This window comes from Schistocerca serialis, chromosome 1, assembly GCF_023864345.2.
Source record: "Schistocerca serialis cubense isolate TAMUIC-IGC-003099 chromosome 1, iqSchSeri2.2, whole genome shotgun sequence".
Lineage (NCBI taxonomy): Eukaryota > Metazoa > Arthropoda > Insecta > Orthoptera > Acrididae > Schistocerca > Schistocerca serialis.
Genome location: NC_064638.1, coordinates 707,847,884 through 707,872,562, shown reverse-complemented (window position 1 = coordinate 707,872,562; position 24,679 = coordinate 707,847,884).

Sequence of the window (24,679 nt, the reverse complement as noted above, 5' to 3'; positions counted from 1 at the left end):
TTGATTGTGATCCGTCGATCTCTCAAATGAGGGTGTCAGTAGATTCAAAACTGCAGGAGTCACCGCTGTGTGCTGCCGGTCGGCACGCGGGAAATCGTGCAGGTTTCAGCGACTTTGTTGCGATCATGAAAGGTGCTTTGGCCAACGACTCACTGCACTGTTGTTCCATGCCTGGTCTCCGTAGACATTCTACAAGCGCTTATGAATATTTGCGACGCTATGGTTCCCGTCTAAAGAAGTTAAATGACAGCTCTCTGCTTGAAATGCATCTCCGCTACAGACACAATTTTGAAGGCTACGTATAGAGCTTCCACCTGTCGGAACTTGATGAAACTATAGGGGCTGAAACGGAAATACTCAAAGACGTCTCATAACAAATTCCGTGTTTTTTCAGCCGAAAATAGCGGAGAAAAAAGCGGTTATTTGATTAGGAGGCAAACAAGAAGAAGATGGAGTCGAATGTATGCGTTCTCACCAACAGTGTCATTCCAGATGTGAGGACTTCGATAGTACGCTTCGAGTCATTCGATTGTGCATGTAATACTGATTTCTAATTCTAGCGATTGACTGACTGTGGGGAAGTATCTACGATTGAACGTGGCATCGCTACCCTTAGTCTGACGTCTATGCTATTCTATTCTAATTACTATTCTAGTTTAATTTAATCTAAATCCTTATACTGTTCTATGTGTGTGGCTGGTGTATTTCATTATTATACGATCTAGTTATCTAGTGGTAAGGCATCTACACTACAGCTGTTACAGGTTTAACGTGCTTATCACCCCGGCACGGTTATAGCGAGTTATAGCCTAAAGACGTTATTTCATGGTGTGCACTAATTTAGGAGCTGTTAGCCTTCGGTCTGTCAGTGCTGTGCGCCCCATTTTGATTCCACTGCTTCGCTCATTAATTATAAACTCTCACTTTCAGAGTCAGCGTTTACGTTCTGTTTTGTGTCGGATATTTCCCATGGGTCTTGCCTGATTGTCTGGTTCGGCTGTGCCGCCTTGTTTCTGTGTAATAGGGATAGGATATGAGTGAAGTAATGTCAGCGCCTCTGTTCAGGTCTTGCCATTTGCCTGTGCCCGTTACGGATTCGTAGATGTCGTCATGTATGAAATTAGTTTGTGACATTCTCATGTGTAGTGTGCAGTGTAGAAGTACCTGCCAAGAGGCTCCTGGTTTCTCACACTACCATTCTATTCGCTGACCAAGCTGCATTCGATGAAAGTGCATTGGGATTGGTCGCATCGTATTGAAAAATGCTCCATGCCTCGATTAGGCTCGGTGTGGCTCATTTTCAGACGCCCCCTGATGTCGGGGAAAAAGGAAAAAAACTCTAAGACCTTTAATGCAGATTGCCACTCACGCTGCCACGCAATCATTAGCCACTGCTTTAGTCAACGCCAGTCCTTTAAACCTTCCCCTGTGGTTTCCATTAGTTTATCTAGTCTGCCCCTCTTCAGCCAGCTGCAACTCACTGCCGGATTGTTAGGGCTGTCGGATATATTCCGAGCACCTCGCACAGTGCTGCCACTGACGTGTAGCTGCAAGTCACTGACGTTCTCAGCTGAACATACCCTTAACCTTGTCCAGGAACGGTTCTGATCATTGCGATATGAAGTCTGTGAGACCATGTGGTCATCGCGGATCGTGCTATAGATACAAACGAGGCACTGCAATACGTCCTTTTATGTTTCTGTGAAAGTCACTGACGGTCTCAGCTGAACATACCCTTAACCTTGTCCAGGAACGGTTCTGATCATTGCGATATGAAGTCTGTGAGACCATGTGGTCATCGCGGATCGTGCTATAGATACAAACGAGGCACTGCAATACGTCCTTTTATGTTTCAGTGAAAGTCTGTGATTTCGTTGATACGTGTGAGTTGTCTGTTAATCAACTGCCTGTTTTATGTGTCGGTTGAACGTCAGTCCATCGTCAGTCTGTACGCCTAAGCATCTGGCTACCACTCTACTGGTCTATATGAGAGCCAACGTCTTGCTCCACCAACAACCTTCGCATCATCCACGCACTGCTTCCCGCAGAGTGCATCCTTCATTCTACATCTACATCTACATATATACCACTCTACCCACCAAGCGACGTGTGGTGCAGGGAACAATTCGCGCCGAACTCATATTCCCCCCCCCCTCCCCCCCGCTGTTCCACTCGCGGACCGCGCGAGGGAAAAACGGCTGTCTGAACGCCTCAGTACGAGTTCTAATTTCCCTTATCTTTGAATGGTGATCATTGCGCGATTTGCAAGTTGGTGGTAATAATATATGCTCTACATCCTCGGCGAAGATCGGATTTCGGAATTTAGTGAGCAGCCCCATCCGTTTAGCGCGTCGTCTATTTGCAGGTATGTCCCACTTCAAACTTTCTATGAGATCTATGATGGCTAAATGTACCAGTCACGAATCTTACCGCTCTCCTTTGGACCTTCTCAATCTCTTGAATCAGACCCAATTGGTAAGCATTCCAAACAGACGAACAATATTCTAAGACCTGACGAATTTACGTATTGTAAGCAATTTCCTTTGTTGAAGGACTGCATCGCTTCAGGATCCTACCAATAAACCGCAATCTAGAGTTCGCCCTGACCGCTACTTCTGTAATCTGATCATTCTATTTGAGATCATTTCGAATAGTCACGCCCAGATACCTGGCGGATGTTACCGCGCTTCCAAAGAGGTGGGCATTTATTCTGTACTCGTACATTAATGGGGATTTTCCCCTTGTTATACGCAGTAGGTTACACTTACTAGTATTGAGAGGTAACTGCCAGTCATTACACCATGCATTTATTTTCTGCAAATCCTCATTGATTTGTTCACAACTCTCGTGTGATACTACTTTCCTGTAGACTACAGCATCATCGGCAAACAGTCTAATGTCGCTGTCAGTACCGTCAACCAGATCGTTTATATAAATCCTTAAAAGCAGCTGACCTATTGCGCTGCCCTGGGGCACACCTGAAGTTACTCTTGTTTCTGATGAAGTTACCCCGTTCAGGACGACATACTGCTCCCTGCCTGTTAGAAAACTGTCTATCCAACCACATATGTCATCGGATAGACCGTAAGCGCGCACTTTTTGGAGCAAGCGACAGTGCGGGACTGAGTCGAACGCCTTTCGAAAATTTAGAAGTATGTCATCAACGTGGGAGCCGGTATCTAGAGCCTGTTGTATATCGTGACCGCTGTTTCCTAAAACCGTGCTGGTTTCTGCAGATGAGCTTCTCATAGTCTAGAAAGGTCATTATGTCTGAACACAAAATATGTTCCATGATCCTACAACAAATCGATGTCAGTGAAATTGGCCGGTAATTATGTGCATCCGATTTTCTCCCCTTTCTATAGTTTGTTATTATCTGGGCCTTATTCCAGTCCCGTGGAACTTTCCGCTGTTCCAATGATCTCTGATAGACGATGGATAAGAATGGTGCTATATTTGTAGCATAGTCAACATATAATCTTACGGGGATACCGTCTGGACCAGATGCCTTCCTGGCGTCTAAGGATCTTAACTGTTTTACAATCCCAGATACACTAAAAACTATGTCAGCCATCCTCGCGTTTGTTCGACAAACGCAGTCCTCTACCGTGAACGAGTTTTTGAAAGCTAGGTTTAGAATTTCGGCCTTCTGTTTATCATCAACCGTTACTTTACCTGTACTGTCAGCAAGAGAAGGTATTGAATTATTTGTAGAGTTGATAGATTTTACGTACGACCAAAATTTTTTGGGGTTATTTTTAGAATCTTCAGAAAAAATATTGCTTTCAAATTCGTTAAAAGAATCTCTCATTGTCCTTCTGACAGCTACTTTCATTTCGCATAATTTCTGTTTGTCAGCGGGGCAGTGACTAGGTTTAAAACGACTGTCCAATATTCTCTGCTTTCTCGGCAACTTCCTAAAATGTTTGTTGTACCAAGGTGGATCCTTTCCCTCCACTATATTTTTGCTAGGCACATAATTCTCCTCGCGGTGAATGCTTGGAGCTGACTATGAAGATATTAATTAATGAGAATTAATGACATTGCGCCAAACAGATGGAAAACTTCTGTTAGGCGGCGAGTAATCCAGTGGGCATACACCTTTGAATACCCCAACTGGTGGATGCAGTGTGTCAGCACTACCAATAGAGACGATCTGTTGAGCAGGAGATGTTTGATTTTGATCCGTCGATCGCCTGTTTTCTGTGAGGAATCGGGCTCTCTGTAGTTTTCCTTCCATGTCATTCCAAGCATGTCTGTCGATTTTTACCTCTCTATCTACATTATTCCGTGATTTATTCAGTTTTCAAATTTATACTGACTGTTTGATCACCCGGTAGAATGTCTTGTCTGGAGCTTGGGTTTTCAAGATGCCACCTGCCCAGTATTTACTGCATTCAGGGTTTCGTGGACGAAAGGAGGAAAGCATGTTTCCGTTTATCAGCTTGACTCTTACGTACGTTAGTGACCACGAGTACAAACTTAGCAAAGGCAAAATTTCACTTGTGCTCCAGGCATTCCTCTGGCAGGCGCGGAAGTGTGGCGGCTCCGGAAGGCGCAGGTGGGCAGGCGGCTGAGTCAGCGGGCCGCGACCACGCAAGGCACGCAGGCGCCCTGGCTGCGTGGCGGAGGCGGCGCGCTGGCGGCGGCGGCGGCGGCGGCGGCGGCGGCGGCTGGCCCGCCAGTCGGTGTGGTGGCCGCGCCCGCGCCGGTGCGCTCGCAGCCGATGCCCCCGCCGCCACCGCCGCCCCCGCCGCCGCCGCCGCCGCTGCCGCCCCCGGCCTCGGCCTCCCGGCAGTGCTCGTCGGCGCGCGCCCGCCGCCTGCTGCGCGCCTTCTTCAGCCACCTCTTCTCCAACCTCGGACTGTTCGCCCTCGTCGTCGGCTACGTGCTGCTCGGAGCCTTCCTCTTCGAGCGGCTCGAGTCCGCCTACGAGGTGGAGCGCCGCAGACACATCCGGAAGTACCGCGATGCCTGTCTCAAGGAGCTCTGGCAGATCACAGGTCAGACGCCGGCCGGCCAACTCCTCTGGCCCCCAAACACGAGCCACGCGCGCAGCTAAAGCTTTTCCTGTCGTACGCCTTGTTTACACAACAGGTGACACACTCACGTTATCCAAGTGGATCATTTACGATACAGCCCGTTCGGAAAGAAAACGGATGTAAGAATTCTACAGACGATAAAAAATCTTTAAAGATGTCGACGAAAATTATTAGCACATACACAGAATTGTCTAGATCGCATATATTTATTAATTCTTATTATAACGCCTTTCGGCATCAGCCATAATCAGGTACACAAACAAAAAGTATACATAAGAAGCAATTTACATACCCTAATGCAACCTGTTAAACGTCTTGTGAATTAGCGTAAGTTAATTACTCCTTATTTATCCTCTTTGCTAATAGTTATGATTATAGCCGATGCAGAAATAAGGATTAATAAATACACGCGACCCAGACAATTCAGAATATAGAAAAGGGTGTAATAATATTTTAACGTCTAGGTATTCGATCAGCACGACCTCCACTCGGTGAGGAACCTAACAGATTAAGCTCCAAAATTTCTCGGAGTAACCGAATATACGTCAAGTAGGTTTTTCACAAGTGTTAGTAAACGAAGTGGCGATAAACATCCACGTTCTCTAAACGGTTTTATGTAATAATATCGTAGAGCAACTATCACTGTTTTAATGGAACTACATTATACTACTGGAGAACCATTGAAAAGATAGCCGCATACAGTAAGAAAGAGAAGTACACTTGATATGGTTCAGAATGAGACTTTTCACGAGTGTGCTTAACCCTTACGCCAAGTCTGCCTGCGTGATGAAATCCCATGTAAACACCAGATAATCGAGCAGAACGTGCGTTCTCCTGGAACTTCTTAACACTTAGCAAATTCTTAGCTTTCTTTTGTGAGAAGCTTCACTGGAAAACACAACAAGTGCTGTTTATCCATAATTCTTTCTTGAAGAGTCCTCTAATGCTGTTAAAAAGTACATAGCTACATTTGAAAAGAGTCCTAGTTGCTCCAACATCTCATCGGATGAAATTGTTAGTAACACTGATCTTGTAGTAGAGACGTATTTACGTTTTTACGTTCTATTCATTGTTGGAAACTTACGTCTGTATCCTCAACGGTTCTAGGAATAGTTTGGGTGGGCAGTTTAGGCACAAACGGCACCAGACGCAGATGACGAAGGTACAGTAGCCGACATGATATTGTGGAGTCCTGTAAGTACGGCTTCCATTCGGAGTTTTGAGTTTCTAAGAATATATATGTGTGTTGAAAGCATTGTTATCGATATTGTAGGACAACAAGAAATAAAGTGTTGTTGAAAAGAAAGCTCTAAAATTGGTGTAGGAAATTTTGATATATTACAGAAAGTCACTTATAGTCGTTAAGACAAATAAACCATTTTCACGAAACGCGTTTCCAAGACTAACATGTAACTCAACAAATGGTTGTTCAGCCCCACACCTTGGAAGACAGGCTCGCTGAGGGCGCAGAGCGTTCTTCAGCTCTCACGTAACTGTGATTGGAAGCAAGCAAGCAAAATTTCAGACGAGATTGTAGGTAGGGTGCCACACGGTGCAAAGTCGTGGAATGTTTCAGTGGAATAATACGCATTACCCGTATATGCAATACGACACAAGGAATGTGGCAGCAGGTTTTAAAGCGATCTCAACAAACAGTGAGCTGATGACGGGAGGGACATCGGACAAAAGAATTAACATATCAGCAGTTCGATATACTGCAAAACCGTCGCAGTTACGTCTCATGGAGGAAAAGGATTTTTGATATATTGTGAATTCAGGGGCAGTTTTGCAATAATGCAATTTTTCGTGATGATATGTTCCTCTGATATGAAAGGAAATTATTCTCTTTTATTATTTTCAAATAAAATACGGTAAATGGATATATTTAGTTTCTTTGTTAGGTATCGTTAGGTTACGGAGTCATTGAGCCTTTTCAGTTTGTTTTCGTTTATAATCATACGTACATGTATGATTATTTTTGTTATTGCTTACGAAGGCTATTTTTACAACCCACGCCCGTACATGAGATAGGTTCGAACTTGAGGCTAAGAGGCAATTAAGCAGGCATGTATACAAGAAGTACAGAGCGAACTTCCTGGTCATAAACTTCAAACTTATATGTGACATTTATCTGAGATACTTTATCGGGGGCATACAGCGTAAACCTTAATAATTGGAGTCAGGTATAACTAACGTCACTTCTGAGAGAACTGAAAGGAAAACAAATTTGCCAGGCTAAGTGCTTCCCTGATTTACATACAGAATACGAATTGAGGGGCGTTTCATGGTAGCACCAGGTACGTTGCTTATTTTCCTCACATGGAGCAACAGCTGGGTTATGTGGATGTCACTGACGCCCTAACGCGATATGTATTGCAAACCACAGCGCACATACGTTTCTAGGTTTTGTTGACTACGATCTTGTGTTTTTGTCGCAACGCAAGAAATAGGTACCTGGATCAGAAATTTCTTACCCTTAAACACTGCTTCCGCTCATTCGAGTTTCGCAGAAGCGTAACTGATTGAAGGTATTTTGGTGTGATTAGGTTTTCATGAAACATAATAGCAACTAGCTGATTTTAAAAGGGCTGATGAATTTATCTGAAGAAATCCGGCAACAGGAATGCTCAAATATACCGTTCTGTTTCATAGGCAAGAAACTTGTTGTAAAGAACGCGCAACATTAACGTCGGAATTCAATATTTCATTCCGTATAAACGGTACGGGCTTGTCATGTTGATTAAATAGCTAGAGAACAGCAGTCAGTAATTATTCCTCGAAATCGCAATTTTTTTTTTCTTTCGCAGTGCTGGCGTGCGGTGCCGCGCTCGTGCTACTAAGTACGCGGCTAGTATTTTCCCGTGTCGCGTGGCACGGCGGCGATAGCGTGCTCCGTGCCGAACCTGCTCTGCGAACACCTCACGCCAGACTCTCTCACTGTGCGAACTAGCTGGCGTGGGACTCGCCGGCGCAGCCATTCGCGAGTGCACGCGGCTTACGAGCAGATTAACGACAGCTGATGATATGCAGTACAACTGTTGACTCTTCTCTTATAAAGACGTTGCGCAATGATTCAAGAAAGGCCTATACGTAAGTATACGCGATTCACAGTTTGGTAATGACGGGAGAAGTCATTGTTTGTTACTGTTTATCACTACTCCTCCCCATATAGAACTTGCCACCAACTTATTTGTAACTTGCCTCAGGTGCCAACGATTTTAACAATAATAAAAGTAAAACTATAAAGTGTTTTAAAATAGAATAAGAATAATTTGTTTACACCGGTACTTAGCACATTGCTTTAGCAAAAATACCGAGAAACCGCAATTCAAGGAAATACATTGTTTGCAAACATTCGTCCGAAAATTTGAGAAGATAATGTGTCATGCACTTGAGTTAATAACTCCAAAATAATAACTCACAAAACTTTGACAACGTCGCAATTTAAAACAATACAAAATCGTATTGTGCGTTCACCATTATCAATATTTTAGTTGGCACTACGACTGTGAACATATGGTATTGCGCGTTCGCCATTATCAATAATTCACTTAGCACTGCGACTGTGAATACACGGCTATACATGCGCATAAAAGAGTGGAATGCTGTTTTTTTTCAATTGTTTCCGCATACTTTCGGGAAAGTCAGTCTCTCTGTTACTATTTTTTCTTAGTGAATGGTCTTTATCTATGTGTCTTGCATTACTCATCCTCCTGTGGTTTGTCAGTTCTGACTATGAACTGACGAACCGTGACATATTTGTTGTTGGCAGTCAATCTGTGAAGGTGGGCCTTTTCTTGACTGGGATGTTCTCTGCTGCCTATCAAGTCACAAGCCCATCCCTCAAGCAAGAAACTGAAAGGTATCCCGCGTTGAACAAAGCTTATAATTTCTAGAATTCCTTTTCGTATTCGATACTCTTAGTATCCTCTCTTCTTCTTTCTTGGAAAGTTTTCTGAGAAATTTGGAAATTAATATACTCGTACGTGAAAGTACGAACGCGTTTACTAGAATGTTTTCATTTTTGTAATTGTGAGGGTCATGAAGCCCACGAGCCTCCTCCTGGATCTGGTCCGCCTTATAATATAAACAGCTACAGAAATTTGTTGTGTTTTTCCCACCCTAAAGACAAGTGCGATTATTTCACGTTAAAAACTAGTGAAATACTATAGCGTAGTAAGTGTTTTACACTTATGTACCGGTTGCATTTAAACGAATTCATGACTGCATTGTCTTTAGCCGATTGATTCCGAATCCCGCAGGTCACTTACACGATTTCTGCTGACATAGTGCAGAACGGGTCAGCTAACAGTTAACCTACAGCTGATCTTCTGTATGATTACATACACAGACGACTAAGCAGCACAGTAGCTTAACTTTAACGAAATTGAACATGTTGATCTTTGACATTAAAATTGTCATCAGTGAAATACACCACCGTATTTTTTGCACCATATACTTTTACATAAAAATTAGACTTTGGGTGCATGGATTTTGCTACTAGCTTTTACATAAAAATTAGACTTTGGGTGCATTGATTTATCCAAATGATACGATTTGATGCTTCATTTGCGCTTCCATAGTATTCGCAGGTGTTGTACAATTACTTGAAGTATTTCAATCGATCTTTGCAACTGGTAAAAATGCCTATTATTTTACTATAAGTGTTTCGTTTTATTCATTGAAACCATCGCCAGTTGTCTGGAATCAAACATACATACAATTCTGGTTTCGCTCTAGATGTGAAAGCAATTCTTTTAAAAAAATATGGAAGTGCGAATTTTACTTACTACATTTTCGTCTGATTTTCGGTTACATCCGAAAGTGTCGACTGCATGCTTATTTTCTAAGTGCTTGGCCCTGATGTCTTCGGCACAGTGTTACCTCGGCTTGGAGCACTTCTTATTTCTTGAAATAAAGCGCGACTGTGCATACTTTTTCTCAAGAGAAGCAAAATTATTATTAGTGGCGCAATATTTAATCGCGTTTTAAGTCAAAAAATGTTTAGTGCTGTAAGTCCAGGGGAAACTGGAAAAAAACTATACCAAACGCATTAATATTTGGAATATATATTTGATTCCATACCACTGACGATTATTTCAATCAATAAAACGCAAAGCGTAAAATGATTACATAATTTTGGTACTTACAGAGACGGATTTGAAATAACTTAAGAAATAATTTAGATTTATTTTTAAAGTATACTGCACAAGAAAAACGCCAAACGAAGGTTCAGTGATGAGTAATAAGATTTCTGTTTTCCTGCTACTGTTGTAGCTCTCATCATTATTATTCTTGTCAAATTTTGATGGATTGTTTATGATGGATTTTGTTACTGAAACAGAAAGCGTTCATTCAGTTAATTGTACATTCGAATTCTAATCACACTTGAGTCTGATATAGCTCTCCCAATGCTTTCTTTCTAAGTAATAAGTTATCGCAAAATAGTACGCTGTGAGATATTCATAAGTTAGAAAATATGACTGGCCCGACTACCGCAATTATTTAGTGGCACCTGAAGATGGAGCTTCACACTTTGGTAAAGGGTATGTGATAGATGAGAAATTACTGGCAGCTGAAGCGGATTTTTATTCTATTAATAAGAAAAATAAAATGTTGTTTCTAAAATTAGCATTTTTTAGAAGAGAAAAGATAACTAAATGTAGCAGTTTGAAAAACTAGGTAATACATTTCTTGGGGTTAAAATTTTCGTCAGTACGCAGACAGAGTTTTTTAACGTTCTTACCTGTTCACCGCCTCCTCGCTGTTTCAACAAGACGCTTTTTGCTTTACGTCAAAGCACTCAAGCAGGATCTCCTTGACACTTCTGTCGTACACAGAACTGTATTACATAGTACACAGTACATAGATAAGTTATTAGCTCTGTCATCTTACTGATTACGAGCAACAATAGTAAAGAGTCGTTTCCACGTCTTTGCGTATTCGCATGCCAGGACTTACAACAATTTCAGGAAACGTCTAAACTAAAATATTCGTCGCATTTCAAGCTGTCGCTAACATACCGTTCGTTGAAGCTACAGTCTGGGCAGTTATATGTTGGACTTGTTGATCGTACACAGAATTGCAGTTCAGTGTGAAGAGTGCATGAAATTGGCAACGGTTGAACACAAGGGGCACTATAACGTTTCCGAACGGTGATACTCGATTCTCCATCTTGATTAAACGGAAGTTTGGCGGTCAGTAGGGCCATGTTAATCCACGATCTCGAGATTCAGCGTGGCCAGCAATTAATGGAAAATTTGTAGGGCACAGATCACTGCAGAACTTACCAAGTTGATTGCAGTTACTCGGATACGCGGCTTCACGACCACGGCGCGTTGTTTTCCCAGTCACATTGTGTCAACTCTGCCGTTTATAATGAAATAACTGAATAAGAGTCATATCGATAAAACGGCTTCATTACAGTACGATGGCTTTTTTCCGTGAGTGTGTTTTAATCGATTTATGCGTCAAACCAGAACGACCAGAAAATCAAGTTTTAAATAAAGTTAAAGAAAAGTATGACTTTTCAACACTTCTCTACAGAGAATACAACTATTATTTGCCATTCACAAGCATTATGAGAATCGTGGGACGAGTTTATTCTTGTCATGTGCAGGATTGGCTTGTGTTGATTATACATGAAATGCAGATATCAGGATTCAAATTTCGATAGGTGTACGTTTTAACTTCTCACATATAATCATAGTCAAAATCGTTAAGATATTTACGGAAACTAGTTCCTCTGTGAAAACCAGCTAGGTTCTACCAATTTTGTTTCCTGCTCCTTCCATAGTTATGTGCCAAGTCAGGCATCGTAAAACGCGCGTAGTTTTTTAAAGTCAGTTTAAGACTATCATCCCTGCTCCTTAAGACCTGATGATGGCTGTAAAGCCTAAACCTGTTACCTGCGTAAGTAAATCAAAAAGTGACCAAGGCTGTGCATTCTGTATTTAGATTTCAATGGCATTACACTCCTCCAAAGGCCCACGTGATTCATTCATTATTTCTTTTTATTTGGAAGAAACACAAGAACGATCGGAATTTTCTTGCGTTTAGTGCAACTAGAAAACTGCCGGCCGAAGTGGCCGTGCGGTTCTAGGCGCTGCAGTCTGTAACCGCGAGACCGCTACGGTCGCAGGTTCGAATCCTGCCTCGGGCATGGATGTGTGTGATGTTCTTAGGTTAGTTAGGTTTAACTAGTTCTAAGTTCTAGGGGACTAATGACCTCAGTAGTTGAGTCCCATAGTGCTCAGAGCCATTTGAACTAGAAAACTAGTTCTTCAGACCAAAAGTTTTTCTTGCATTCAACTACAGGACAGTCGATCTTATTGGCTTTATCTGTCAACGGAGATGCAGCGCATAACCTAAACGATAGAATATTGTGGAATACTTCTATTTTAGAGAGGTAGAGTGCTCCTAATGCTAAAGTATTCTGCAAGAACAACGTTTCCAGGCAGAATCACTTAACGAATCAAATCTGATCTATTCGTTCGTCATTCTCGGTCGTAGAAAGGAAGCTAAAAGTGAAAGAACAAATTCAGCATATCAGATCAAACATAGCCGTCTGTCTCTCACTTCGAGAAAGCGTCATAAGTAAGCAACTGAGAAAGGCTAAACAATGCTCCACGTAGGCGGATTTTTATTAGACTTCGTGAATATCGTTGCTGTTTACTAGCGTACCGCCCAGGAATTCAAAATTCTATCCAGCAACTCCTGTCTCGCTTGTCATTAAGAAAAGCAAGGCTACTCAGGCGGAAGGTCAGATAACTATTTTACTGAAGTGTAAACATTGTATACCCATTTAAGAACTGCACGCTACGTCATAACGCTTTATCTCCAGCAGAAGGGCCTTATTTGCAGGCATTAACGGTTATTTCAAAACGTCTGTTTTGTGAGATGCAATTGATTTTCATATAAAACTTCTCTGCTCTGAACATAAATGCGTGAGGACACTCACTGTCTCGTTGGGATGCCCGAAAACTTCCAATTTGTTCATAATGTTCCATCGATAAAAAAACTATGCACATACTGGACGTGCCAGTGAAAACGCGACAGGCCGTTTTTCCCGTTCATTGCTTGTCAAGAGTCATCTGATGCGAGGAGATGCGGCACGAGAGCGTAACTCATGGCCCATGCAACGTGAATGAACCAACGAAATAGAAAGAGGAGCAGCTGGCTTAGAAGAACCGACGACGGTGGTACGCTGCCTACTGACGTGTTTGATGTGGATTGTTATCGTGAAAAATTGCGTTCCGAGGAAGGACATTGTCAGATTTCCATAGAAGAACATGACAGAGACGTAGTTAAAGAACATAAAACATTTTCGTTGGATTGGATCGAAGTGTTGAGTCTGTATCATTTGAATCAGTTATGTCTGTGATACATTTCGTGCTCGCTATATGCGCTGGAGTGCAATGAACTGACAATTTGCATGTTATTGTAGAGAAAGTGGAGTAACTCTCAGGAAGGAAAACTCGAGTATTTCTTAGTTTTGAAGTGGATCCTGAAATATACGAAATAGAATGTTCTCGAAAACACTGAAATTTCTAGAGCGATTATGGGAAGGCATTTTTCCGCATTGTGTTTGACTAAACGGTGCTATGACCAATTTAATACCGACTATAGGCGTAGTATATAATATGACAATACCGTTCTCTGCTCTCCATACGGGAGTGAATAAAGTACAAGAGGAAACTGAACAATAAAAAACACGGAGTAATGTTAAAGAAACAGCGACATGGAGAAAACGAATAGAGCTGCAGATGTACAGGGAATCAAAAATTTTAAAGGTCAACATTATGTAGTCGGTAGTGAATCTCAAACTATGTCGAGACAAGGGTTCACTGGTCTGAAATTAATATTTTTCACTGTATTAGGTACTGAAAAAGCAATGCATATGAGGCACTTGTTTGAAAATATAACAAACGGTTGACTGCTACATCGACGTTACTGGCGCTACCTTAGAGAAACAGAACACTATCGTCTGTGGTGCGTACGCAGTGCAATATACCACTGTTTACAGTTCGTGACCGACAGATGTTGTTACTCGTTACAGGAACTTGAAGACAATTAGATATTTTCCCAAAAGACCTTATCCTTGCTGAAAAAAACTATCTACTTGAGTAGACACTTTGAAGAAACTAGATCATTTACACCAAGGAGACGGTGATCAAGTCCTCGAAAAAGAACTGCTCGCACAATAGAATTCGAGGGGATAGTGTTGAATGGCGCGGAAGGAGATTCATCAGTAAGTACATGTCATCTTGCACTTTTTGTACACCTCTGTCAGAAACAACGTGTAAGTAATGGGGCCAATTTATTTTAAACCCAGTATTTAGTTCTGTCTGTGTATTGTCCAATGCAATACTGCAGTGCCAACTGCCATCGTCAGGCGGACCAGCCGTTATGAGTCCTCGTTATTGCTGTAAGGCGTGAACCGTATGAATCAATAAAAAATAAATATTTTTGCTGTCACCGTTTTTAAACCACAAATTAGAGGAAAAACTAAAAAGTACACATTTCTAATAAAAAAAGGTAATTCGTAAGTGAAGCTGGAAATTCTTCACAAATAGTTTCCTTGATATGGGTCACATGCAGATATAAAGGCCATCATTCATTGGTCCCAACGGGACATACACGTCAGGGAAGTAAGTCAGACACTTTTCGTAAGCAGCACAGGCATTTCTTTCTTTATTCTTTTAAAAAATAAGAAAAGACAACTATCACACAAACAAATGATTGGTCGTAATTTTAATTTTTATGGAATAGTACGGCTTCAGACTATTATTTACAACCGATGTGTAGCATGGACGAGATCAAATGTTTCTGTCAGACGTTTCGATAATTTATGCAGCGAGGTGTGTTCGTGTTGGAGATAAAATCTTCCAGGTTGTTAGGCACCTTTCACTAGTTTAAATTTCCAAATTATTTTATTGGGCTACCAGTTTCGCCGATACGTTACCGTCTAACAGTCGGCAGGTGATATTTGAAGTGATCGCCCTGTCAAAGATTTCGATATAAAATATCTCTTACCCTGAAATCAACAGTTCATTTGCAAGTGCTTTACGACACCGTGTTGTTTGTGTTTTGGATTAAATAGACACTGATTTTTCGAAAGTCTCGATTCAACATTTTAATGAATAGTATGATCATCTTTAAATTTGTCTGCCCACTTTACTTCCTGTCAACACTTTTTCACCTATTAAAGGGTGATGGAACTAAGCTTTTCTTCGAAAGAGAACATCAGCCAATGGACTTAAAGTGCGTCAGTTGTAAAGATATTTGAAAATGATTTACTTTAAACGGGAGACAGGTGGGCTGTTTGGAGGCTCAGCAGTAGTCGTCGTATTATATTGAACGAGAAGATGGCGTTAGACTGCTTGCTGTGGAAAGAGAGCTAGTAAAATATTTAAATGAGCCCAGAACGTGGTGCAGCGACGGATCTGAGTTAATCACTTTATAATAGTTTTCCACGATTACATTATTTTGCGAGCATAATTTTCATACATTATACGATGAATACTCAGTTTCAGTAACCAAGCAGAAAATACTAGTCATGAATAAGCTGTGCCTTTTTAAGATGCCAATTCTCTTGTTGCCTACTGTACCAACTTTCTTTGGTGATATTATTTTGCCGTTAATTGTTAATAGAATAACGCCAGATTAGGTCTAAGTAGTACAAGATCATAACACAGCTTTTGATAAAACTGTCAAGTAATATTTCTGTTTATGGACTGCTATGTAATAATTCCTTGTGTCAATTCAGTTAAAATGTTTGCAGACTTATGATAGATACGTGGAATGAATAGTAAAATAATGTACTCATAAAAAAGAAAAGACATTAAGAAAACTAATCTCTGTAAAATGTCAACACTGTGTTAACCTTTGAGCTATGAATGCTTAATCACGTCATCTGTGCCATAAGCGACACGAGTTTATTTTCTTCCTACCCTTTTAGTAGGGGAACGATACAGATGTAAGTGTGTTTGTGTGAACTTTCTGCTAATTATAATTGCATCATTTTGTTACAAAAATATATTTTAACTGTGAAACGATAAATCTTTCAGTTCTTGTGTATTAATCGTATGGTACGAATGATTTTTGGCCAGTTAAATGAAGACGAAGGCGACTTGTTTGATAACGGAAAGATCGAACATCTTAAGCGCTCTGTCGTTAGTTATTTTATCTTTTGAAAGTTGAACCTGCGTCTTTATACGAATTTCGATTAACTTTTTACAAAATCGTCTCCTCTAAATGCGTAATAACTACGTACTCTGTTATTCATCACCAAGTACACTGTTATTTTTGCCGGAATTCCCTCGTAATTTTAATTTTTTGAGTGGTAATCTTCAGTAAGTCTGAAATAATCAGCATCTGTAATAACTTTAAATGTAAATGGCAATAATTGTATCTTCCACTTTTTTACCATCTCTGAAGGGACTCCCTTTTATTTATGAGCTCGTGATAAACATAAATGTTAAATAGTACGAATTAATACCTCGGGAAGCACTTCAAGATGAAGGATCTATCGTTAGAATACAGAGTTAGGGATGTGCTGCTTGACACAGTTACGTCAATTAAATATGGAAGCTTAACGTTGCAAAGGGACCGAGCACGTAAGGTCGGTAGTAGTGAAAGCGACTTGGTTTTATCGGAAGAATTCAGGGAAAGTGTAGCTTATCTATAAACGAGATTGAGTGTAGCTCATCTATGAAAGAGATCGCGTATAGAGCTCTATTGCGGTCCATTCTTGAGTACTGCCCGAGTGTTCGGGATGCGCGCAATGTCAGATTAAAGGAAGACGTCAAAGCAATTCGGAGGCATGCTACTAGATTTATTACTGATAAGTTCGAACAACACCCGAGTATTATGAAAATGTTTCGTGAACTCAAGTGGGTATTCCTGGAGGGAAGACGGCATTCTTTTCGCGATATACTATTGAGAAATCCTGAAGCTGAAGAAATGACTTTCCACGGCCGGGACTCGAACCCGGCCCATACGCAGATATATTACTTGTGAGTCTTATTAAAAGCTGTGTTGTAATCTTGAACTACTTACATATAATCTGACGTTACTCTACTAAGAATTAATGGCAAAATAATGTCACCAAAGAAAGTTGGTGAAGTAAGCGACAACGGTATTGGGATCTTCAAGAAGACCCGGTTTCGAGTCCCGGCCGTGGTACAAATTGTAATTAATTTCTTCAGCTTCCAGCATTATTGTAGATAAAGATGAGACTTAAATGTCTCGGTGAATATTTAATTACAAGATGTAATGAGAAAATTTAGAGAACCAGCATTTACGGCTGACTGCAAAACGATTCTACTGCTTCGAACGTACATTTCCCGTAAGTGCCGTGAAGACAAAATAAATTAGGGCTCGTAGGGAAAAAATAGGGACTATCGTTTTTCCCACACTCTGTTTTGCGTGGAGAACAGGGAAGGAAAGACTAGTAATGGCACAGTGTATCCTCCGCTATGCATCGTGTGATGCCTTGCGGTGTATGTACGTAGATGCGGATGTTGAACATCATGCATGTTCACTATTTTCCGAAACAATTCTACAACAGGATTAATTTTATATCTCTTGTCTACTTCCTCACAGGATCAGCTATCCACAACACCCATTATAATGTCCAAAAATATATTTAATGTGCAACTCATCGAGAGAGATCGCTTAGTGGTTAAGACATTGACCTCATATTCCACACGAAAGAGGCTGACATCCCTCCCTTAACCACTTTAGGTGACTTGCGATAAGGTTTCTTGGAACAGGCACCGTCAATTTCCGTCACCATCCACCATCAACCGGGCTTGTTCTTCATCTCTAATGTTGACGTCGTTGATGGGACGTTGAACCCTGATGTTCCTTTCATATACAACCTATTATAGTGATCGCGCATTATGAAAAAAACACGAAATTCTAAATTTCATCAAGTATTGTCTTTATACGACCGGGAAGCTTAGACTGAGTAGTTATCGCACTGGTCATTCGGCAGCAACGGGGATCAAGTCCCGGTCTGACAGTCCACATTCGTGTTTTCCGTGGTATCCCGAAATCACTGAAGGCGAGATCCTGAATGGTTCCTTTGAGAAGATCAGGGCTGATTTCATTCCACATCTGTATCGAAAGCGAAGTAGCGATCAGTTCCTAACGGTCTAGTCGGTGACGGGATGCTTTACCTCAATCATTCTTTCTTTTAGGATGTCGAAACTGTTGCGTGTTGAAAACTAGCTTACGAGATAGCGAAGTGAAACAGACAGGAGTCGAACACTTAAGCCGGATTAATGACATATGATCTTGCGCTCCAAACTGTATGGGATTTTTGCAGACGTTTTATCATCGACCTTTAGACGACAGAGAGGTCGCGTACCCGTCTCCGTCTCAGAAGGCAGTCTGTACGCGAAATACGGAAAATTGGTTTAACCTATGGTACCAAGGAGCAGCCACCAATGTACGTACTAGGGTACTCTACACGACCGACGAACTGAAGAAGCAAATGCAATAAAATCAGTCATTGACGGCACGTGCAAGGAACTTTGATTTATCACACTTGGTACGAAAGACTTGGTTCATCGTTGGGTATCTCACGATGAAAATCTAGAAATTCACTATTATCTGTAAAAATAATGTTAAACACATTCAATAATCTTGATGATTATCTCTAAAGTTTGGCGAGCTGTCAACCGAAGCGCTTATGATGGTAAACTTACGGCATGCAGGAAGTCCTATCCATTATAGAAAATCCTTTACAATACAGAAACGTACTTTTCGTGTCAGACAAAACTTAAAGGATTTCGGTAAAAAAATGTCTATAATGGTTAGTAATGGGACCCTAGTTACGGTGACGCAGAAAAACATTTCTAGCTTGCTGTACTGAATTGCTTATTGGGGAGAGTTGAGAATAAAATGTGATCGAAATTCACTCTAAATTTAAATTCAGCATTTAAACGATTCCTGACGACAAAAAAACCGATAGCCATATTTTATCCAACAGAAAGGCACCGGACGCAATCACCCTTCGTAATAGAAGTAGTGAACGCAAGCTAGTGCCTCGGCGGTCGGCCGGGAGCATCCCTATTGGAAATGAAGATGGGATAAATTTTTATCATTCGCATTAGGCTGCTAAGGGGAACGTAGCTGGCTGTTCACTATTTATGATCACCTGACTATTTTCCAGAATACCTTTACCACCTGATTATAGGCGCTCTTTACGTAAGCGAGGTGCATCGCCTCATATGGCTTTCCTGGGCAACACACTTGCCCAGCAATACATGGTGTTTCAAAAATACTTTTACAAACTTTGGGGACAGTTTAGTTACACCAAATCATAAAAAGTGTGCAGGGTATTTCTTCTAAAGCGAATGTTTACTGAACGTTATTCTCTTATCTTGGTCCATACTAACCCGTTCCAAAAGACATTTCAGTACGAGAGATGCTCCACAGTATCGAAGAGGAACAAGCACTCAGCGCTTAAGATATGCCTTTTAGAGCCCTTCTTAACTGCACGTTTTTCTATGTTTCGGTGTAAGGAAACTGTCCCCAAAGTTTGTAAAAGTATTACTGAAACATCCTGTGTATCCACTTAGCGATCAGTTAGTGAGAGCACTGCTTCTAAAATTCAAGGATCTAGGTTCGATTCCCTTAACACAGTTTTCATCTGGCCTAAAAGAGCCATTGAAACGTACAATCTGCTACAGTATCAAGGATCTGCTCTGGCGAATCCTTACCACATTAAATGATGCAGAAGTTTAAAAAGGAAAATAAATCTGCCAAGTTCTCTCCACTAAACTCCAGTTTGTCACCTGAATTTAAAATATCAACATCTTTACATTTCACTTACCCGAAATTAAGTTTTATCCTGTTGCGTTAGCTTCTCCAAATACTACATTTTTTAATTTTTTTTACGTTTCTTTCGTTGTTAGCAATTTTTCATCTTTGTTCTTCTTGTTCATTCTACGAGGGTTATTCGGAAAGTAAGGAACAATCGGTCGCGAAATGGAAACAACAGTGAAAATCCGATGAAGTTTTGCACAGGTGTGTTGGGCAGTGTCTTTAGTATACCCGTCGATCACGTTACGTCGTTCTTTTTTAGTTCTGAGCACACAGGGAACGCAAAAAGATACCTAGAACAATAGTGTCTCCCGCCAAGTGCGAGGGCCTGGTGAGAAATTTCGCCTGAAGGTATGCAGCCAACATTACATAACAGTCGTCCGCTTTCTTCTCAGCCGCATTCTGCAGGGGCAATGAAGATGCTCCTGCATCGTTTGCAAGTAGGCTGTTTAGGTTTTAATGTTGGTAACGCCACGTAGCGCTCTGTATGAAAATCACTGACTGTGCTGTGTGCAATCCGTGGCACGCGTTGTTGGAATATTTGCTATTGTAGTGTTGGGCAGTTGGATGTGAACAGCGCGTAGCGTTGCGCAGTTGGAGGTGAGCCGCCAGCAGTCGTGGATGTGGGGAGAGAGATGGCAGATATTTAGCTGGCAGTATTTGCGCTCGCTGTATTGCAGTAGTTCGAGTAACCCAGATTTTTGTGAGGTAAGTGATTCATGAAAGGTATAGGTTATTGCTAGTCAGGGCCATTCTTTTGTAGGGATTATCGAAAGTCAGATTGCGTGGCGCTAAAAATATTGTGTGTCAGTTTAGTGTTGATTAAAATAAGTAAATAGATAAATGTCTGAGTACGTTCAGTTCTGCTCAGCTGTTTGAAAATCAAATAACGTAAGAGGTTTATCAACATAGTAATTCACTAATTTTTTCGAAGGGGACGTTTCACGTTTTCAATTGGAAATGTTTGAGTACCCACAATTGTCTTCCTCTGAGTTTTATCTCTGCTCACATGAACCACTGGCTATGAAGACTTTTGGCACAGACAACCAGCTATAGGCCAACGTAGAGAATTGGGGGAAAGCACTGGCGGCTGCCTTCTGTAACGAGGGTATTGGAAAGTTGGTACAACGCTACGACAAACGTCTAAGTCGGATCGGTGACTATGAAGATAAGTAGCTGGAAGTTGTAGATAACTGTTGCAAATAAAACAGTTTTGATTTTCACTGTGGTTTCCATTTCGCGACCTATCGTTCCTTACTTTCCGAATAGCCCTCGTATTTCTAACTGATCTCTACTTCTGATCTCCCATCTCACCGTCTGATTGCACTTCGTCCCTTGCGGGGTAGCGAATGGCTTTGTTCTGAGTAATTCAGGCCGTTGTAGGACAGATGCACCAAATAATAGGACCACGTCGCTTACGTGAATTTACAACAGTACTATGGAAAATTTATTGTATTCACGCACCTGATGTTCTTCGAGCGTGAAAAGCTTTTCTATAAAATAAATACGGATTCCGTATGCAGAGATTCCATATGCAGAGAATCCGTATGCAGAAACGGAGGATAGGAACCCGTGCCCCGAAACGTCATCGAACGGCGCTACAGATAATTGAAGTTACAGGCGCCGGTGCTTGCCACAGGGACACTTCTTCGACGGCAGAGGTGACTTTGTGCGCTGAAGGGCTTTAGGCGGAACGCCTCACAATGTTATTTGTTATTCAGTGATTGCGTCTGACTGCCACAATCGCCAGTGGAGCAAATTGAGCCGGCTGTTGCGTAGATAGGCCTTGCCTGCTACGAATGTGATGCTCTGTTGCCTTGACGGATGACGGTTTCGGACACAGGATTCCATCCCCAATTTGTTTATCTCCTGGAACCTTTTCAAGGTTCAAATGACTCTGAGCACTATGGGACTTAACATCTGAGGTCATCAGTCCCCTAGAACTTTGAACTACTTAAACCTAACCAACCTAAGGACGTCACACACATCCATGTCCGAGGCAGGATTGGAGCCTGCGACCGTAGCGGTCGCGTGGTTCCACACTGAAGCGCCTATAACCGCTCGGCCACACTGCCGGCGAACCCTCTAAAGTCTTCAACATTTTTCGTTATACAGGAACACACAGGCTACGTGGTATAGGAATTGGAATGTGTTTATAATTACGAGTACTTCGTGGCGGACTGTTCAGTGGTTGCTTATATTTCACTTATAAGCCTCCATAGAAATTTTTCAGATGTTATGTTAATTTTATATGCTTTCAAGCACATTCTCATACGATTATAAATGAGGCAGATCGTGTTTTCAGATGTATGCAACATATTTTGTTATCAAAGGTGCCAAAGGTGCCAAAGACATCGATTCTTGTGCATTTTTTCTTTGGTTTTGACAATGGTGCTATCTGATATTTTCATCTGCCCATTTCTAAAAATATATAAAATATAGTCAATATAAAAGGTTAGTTAGGTTAGTGGTGTTTAACGTCCCGTCGACAACGAGGTCGTTAGAGACGGAGCGCAAGCTCGGGTTAGGGAAGGATGGGGAAGGAAATCGGCCGTGCCCTTTCAAAGGAACCATCCCGACATTTGCCTGAAACGATTTTAGGGAAATCACGGAAAACCTAAATCAGGATGGCCGGAGACGGGATTGAACCGTCGTCCTCCCGAATGCGAGTCCAGTGTGCTAACCACTGCGCCACCTCGCTCGATAGTCAATATAAAAGGTAAACTGTGTAAATATTAATAGTATGAAGTCTGGTACGTATCCTTTGGACGAGGATATTAATATATTTTTAAGACACATGAAAAAAGAGCCGAGTAGCAGTCTCAAGGAGCAAACCGACGTAAAAAGTCGAAAATTTTACAAATATCCTCGTTAAAAGATGAAGCAACTTTTTAAACGAAGCTTAAAAGACTTTATATTACTAACATTTAGATATTTTACTTTTATATCAACTGAATTTTTATATATTTTTTAGAAATGAGCGGAAGAAAGGTAGAGATCGCACACATTCCTGTACCAAAACCAACGAAAAAATAGACAGTAATCCATAATTGACAATTTCACCATCTTTGACAACAAAATATGTCACTGAAAACTGAAAACACGATATGCCTCTGTTATAATGATATGAGAGTGTGCTGGAAAGTGTATAAAATTAATAAAACATCTGAAAAATTCTACGAAGTCCTAAACGTAAAATATAAATACGTACTGTACACTCCACTACAAAGTACACGTAATTATAAACGCATTATAACTACTATTAGCTGTACCCTATAGCATTTATTATATTTTATTTCTATGTATCTTCTTTAATGTCGCTGATGATGAGCATGTACTCGATACTGGTCAAGTAAATTTTAAAAAAATGAAAATAAAAACCGAGTTGTTGTTGCGGTCTTCAGTCCTGAGACTGGTTTGATGCAGCTCTCCATGCTACTCTATCCTTCGCAAGCTTCTTCATCTCCCAGTACCTACTGCAACCTACATCCTTCTGAATCTGCTTAGTGTAGTCATCTCTTGGTCTCCCTCTACGATTTTTACCCTCCACGCTGCCCTCCAATGCTAAATTTGTGATCCCTTGATGCCTCAAAACATGTCCTACTAACCGATCCCTTCTTCTAGTCAAGTTGTGCCACAAACTTCTCTTCTCCCCAATCCTATTCAATACCTCCTCATTAGTTACGTGATCTACCCACCTTACCTTCAGCATTCTTCTGTAGCACCACATTTCGAAAGCTTCTATTCTCTTCTTGTCCAAACTAGTTATCGTCCATGTTTCACTTCCATACATGGCTACACTCCATACAAATATTTTCAGAAACGACTTCCTGACACTTAAATCTATACTCGATGTTAACAAATTTCTCTTCTTCAGAAACGATTTCCTTGCCATTGCCAGTCTACATTTTATATCCTCTCTACTTCGACCATCATCAGTTATTTTACTCCCTAAATAGCAAAATTCCTTTACTACTTTAAGTGTCTCATTTCCTAATTTAATTCCCTCAGCATCACCCGATTTAATTTGACTACATTCCATTATCCTTGTTTTGCTTTTGTTGATGTTCATCTTATATCCTCCTTTCAAGACACTGTCCATTCCATTCAACAGCTCTTCCAAGTCCTGTGCTGTCTCTGACAGGATTACAATGTCATCGGCGAACCTCAAAGTTTTTACTTCTTCTCCATGAATTTTAATACCTACTCCGAATTTTTCTTTTGTTTCCTTTACTGCTTGCTCAATATACAGATTTAATAATATCGGGGACAGGCTACAACCCTGTCTCACTCCTTTCCCAACCACTGCTTCCCTTTCATGCCCCTCGACTCTTATAACTGCCATCTGGTTTCAGTACAAATTGTAAGTAGCCTTTCGCTCCCCGTATTTTACCCCTGCCACCTTCAGAATTTGAAAGAGAGTATTCCAGTTAACATTGTCAAAAGCTTTCTCCAAGTCTACAAATGCTAGAAATGTAGGTTTGCCTTTTCTTAATCTTTCTTCTAAGATAAGTCGTAAGGTTAGTATTGCGTCACGTGTTCCAACATTTCTACGGAATCCAAACTGATCTTCCCCGAGGTCCGCTTCTACCAGTTTTTCCATTCGTCTGTAAAGAATTCGCGTTAGTATTTTGCAGCTGTGACTTATTAAACTGATAGTTCGGTAATTTTCACATCTGTCTACACCTGCTTTCTTTGGAATTGGAATTATTATATTGTTCTTGAAGTCTGAGGGTATTTCGCCTGTCTCATACATCTTGCTCACCAGATGGTAGAGTTTTGTCATGACTGACTCTCCCAAG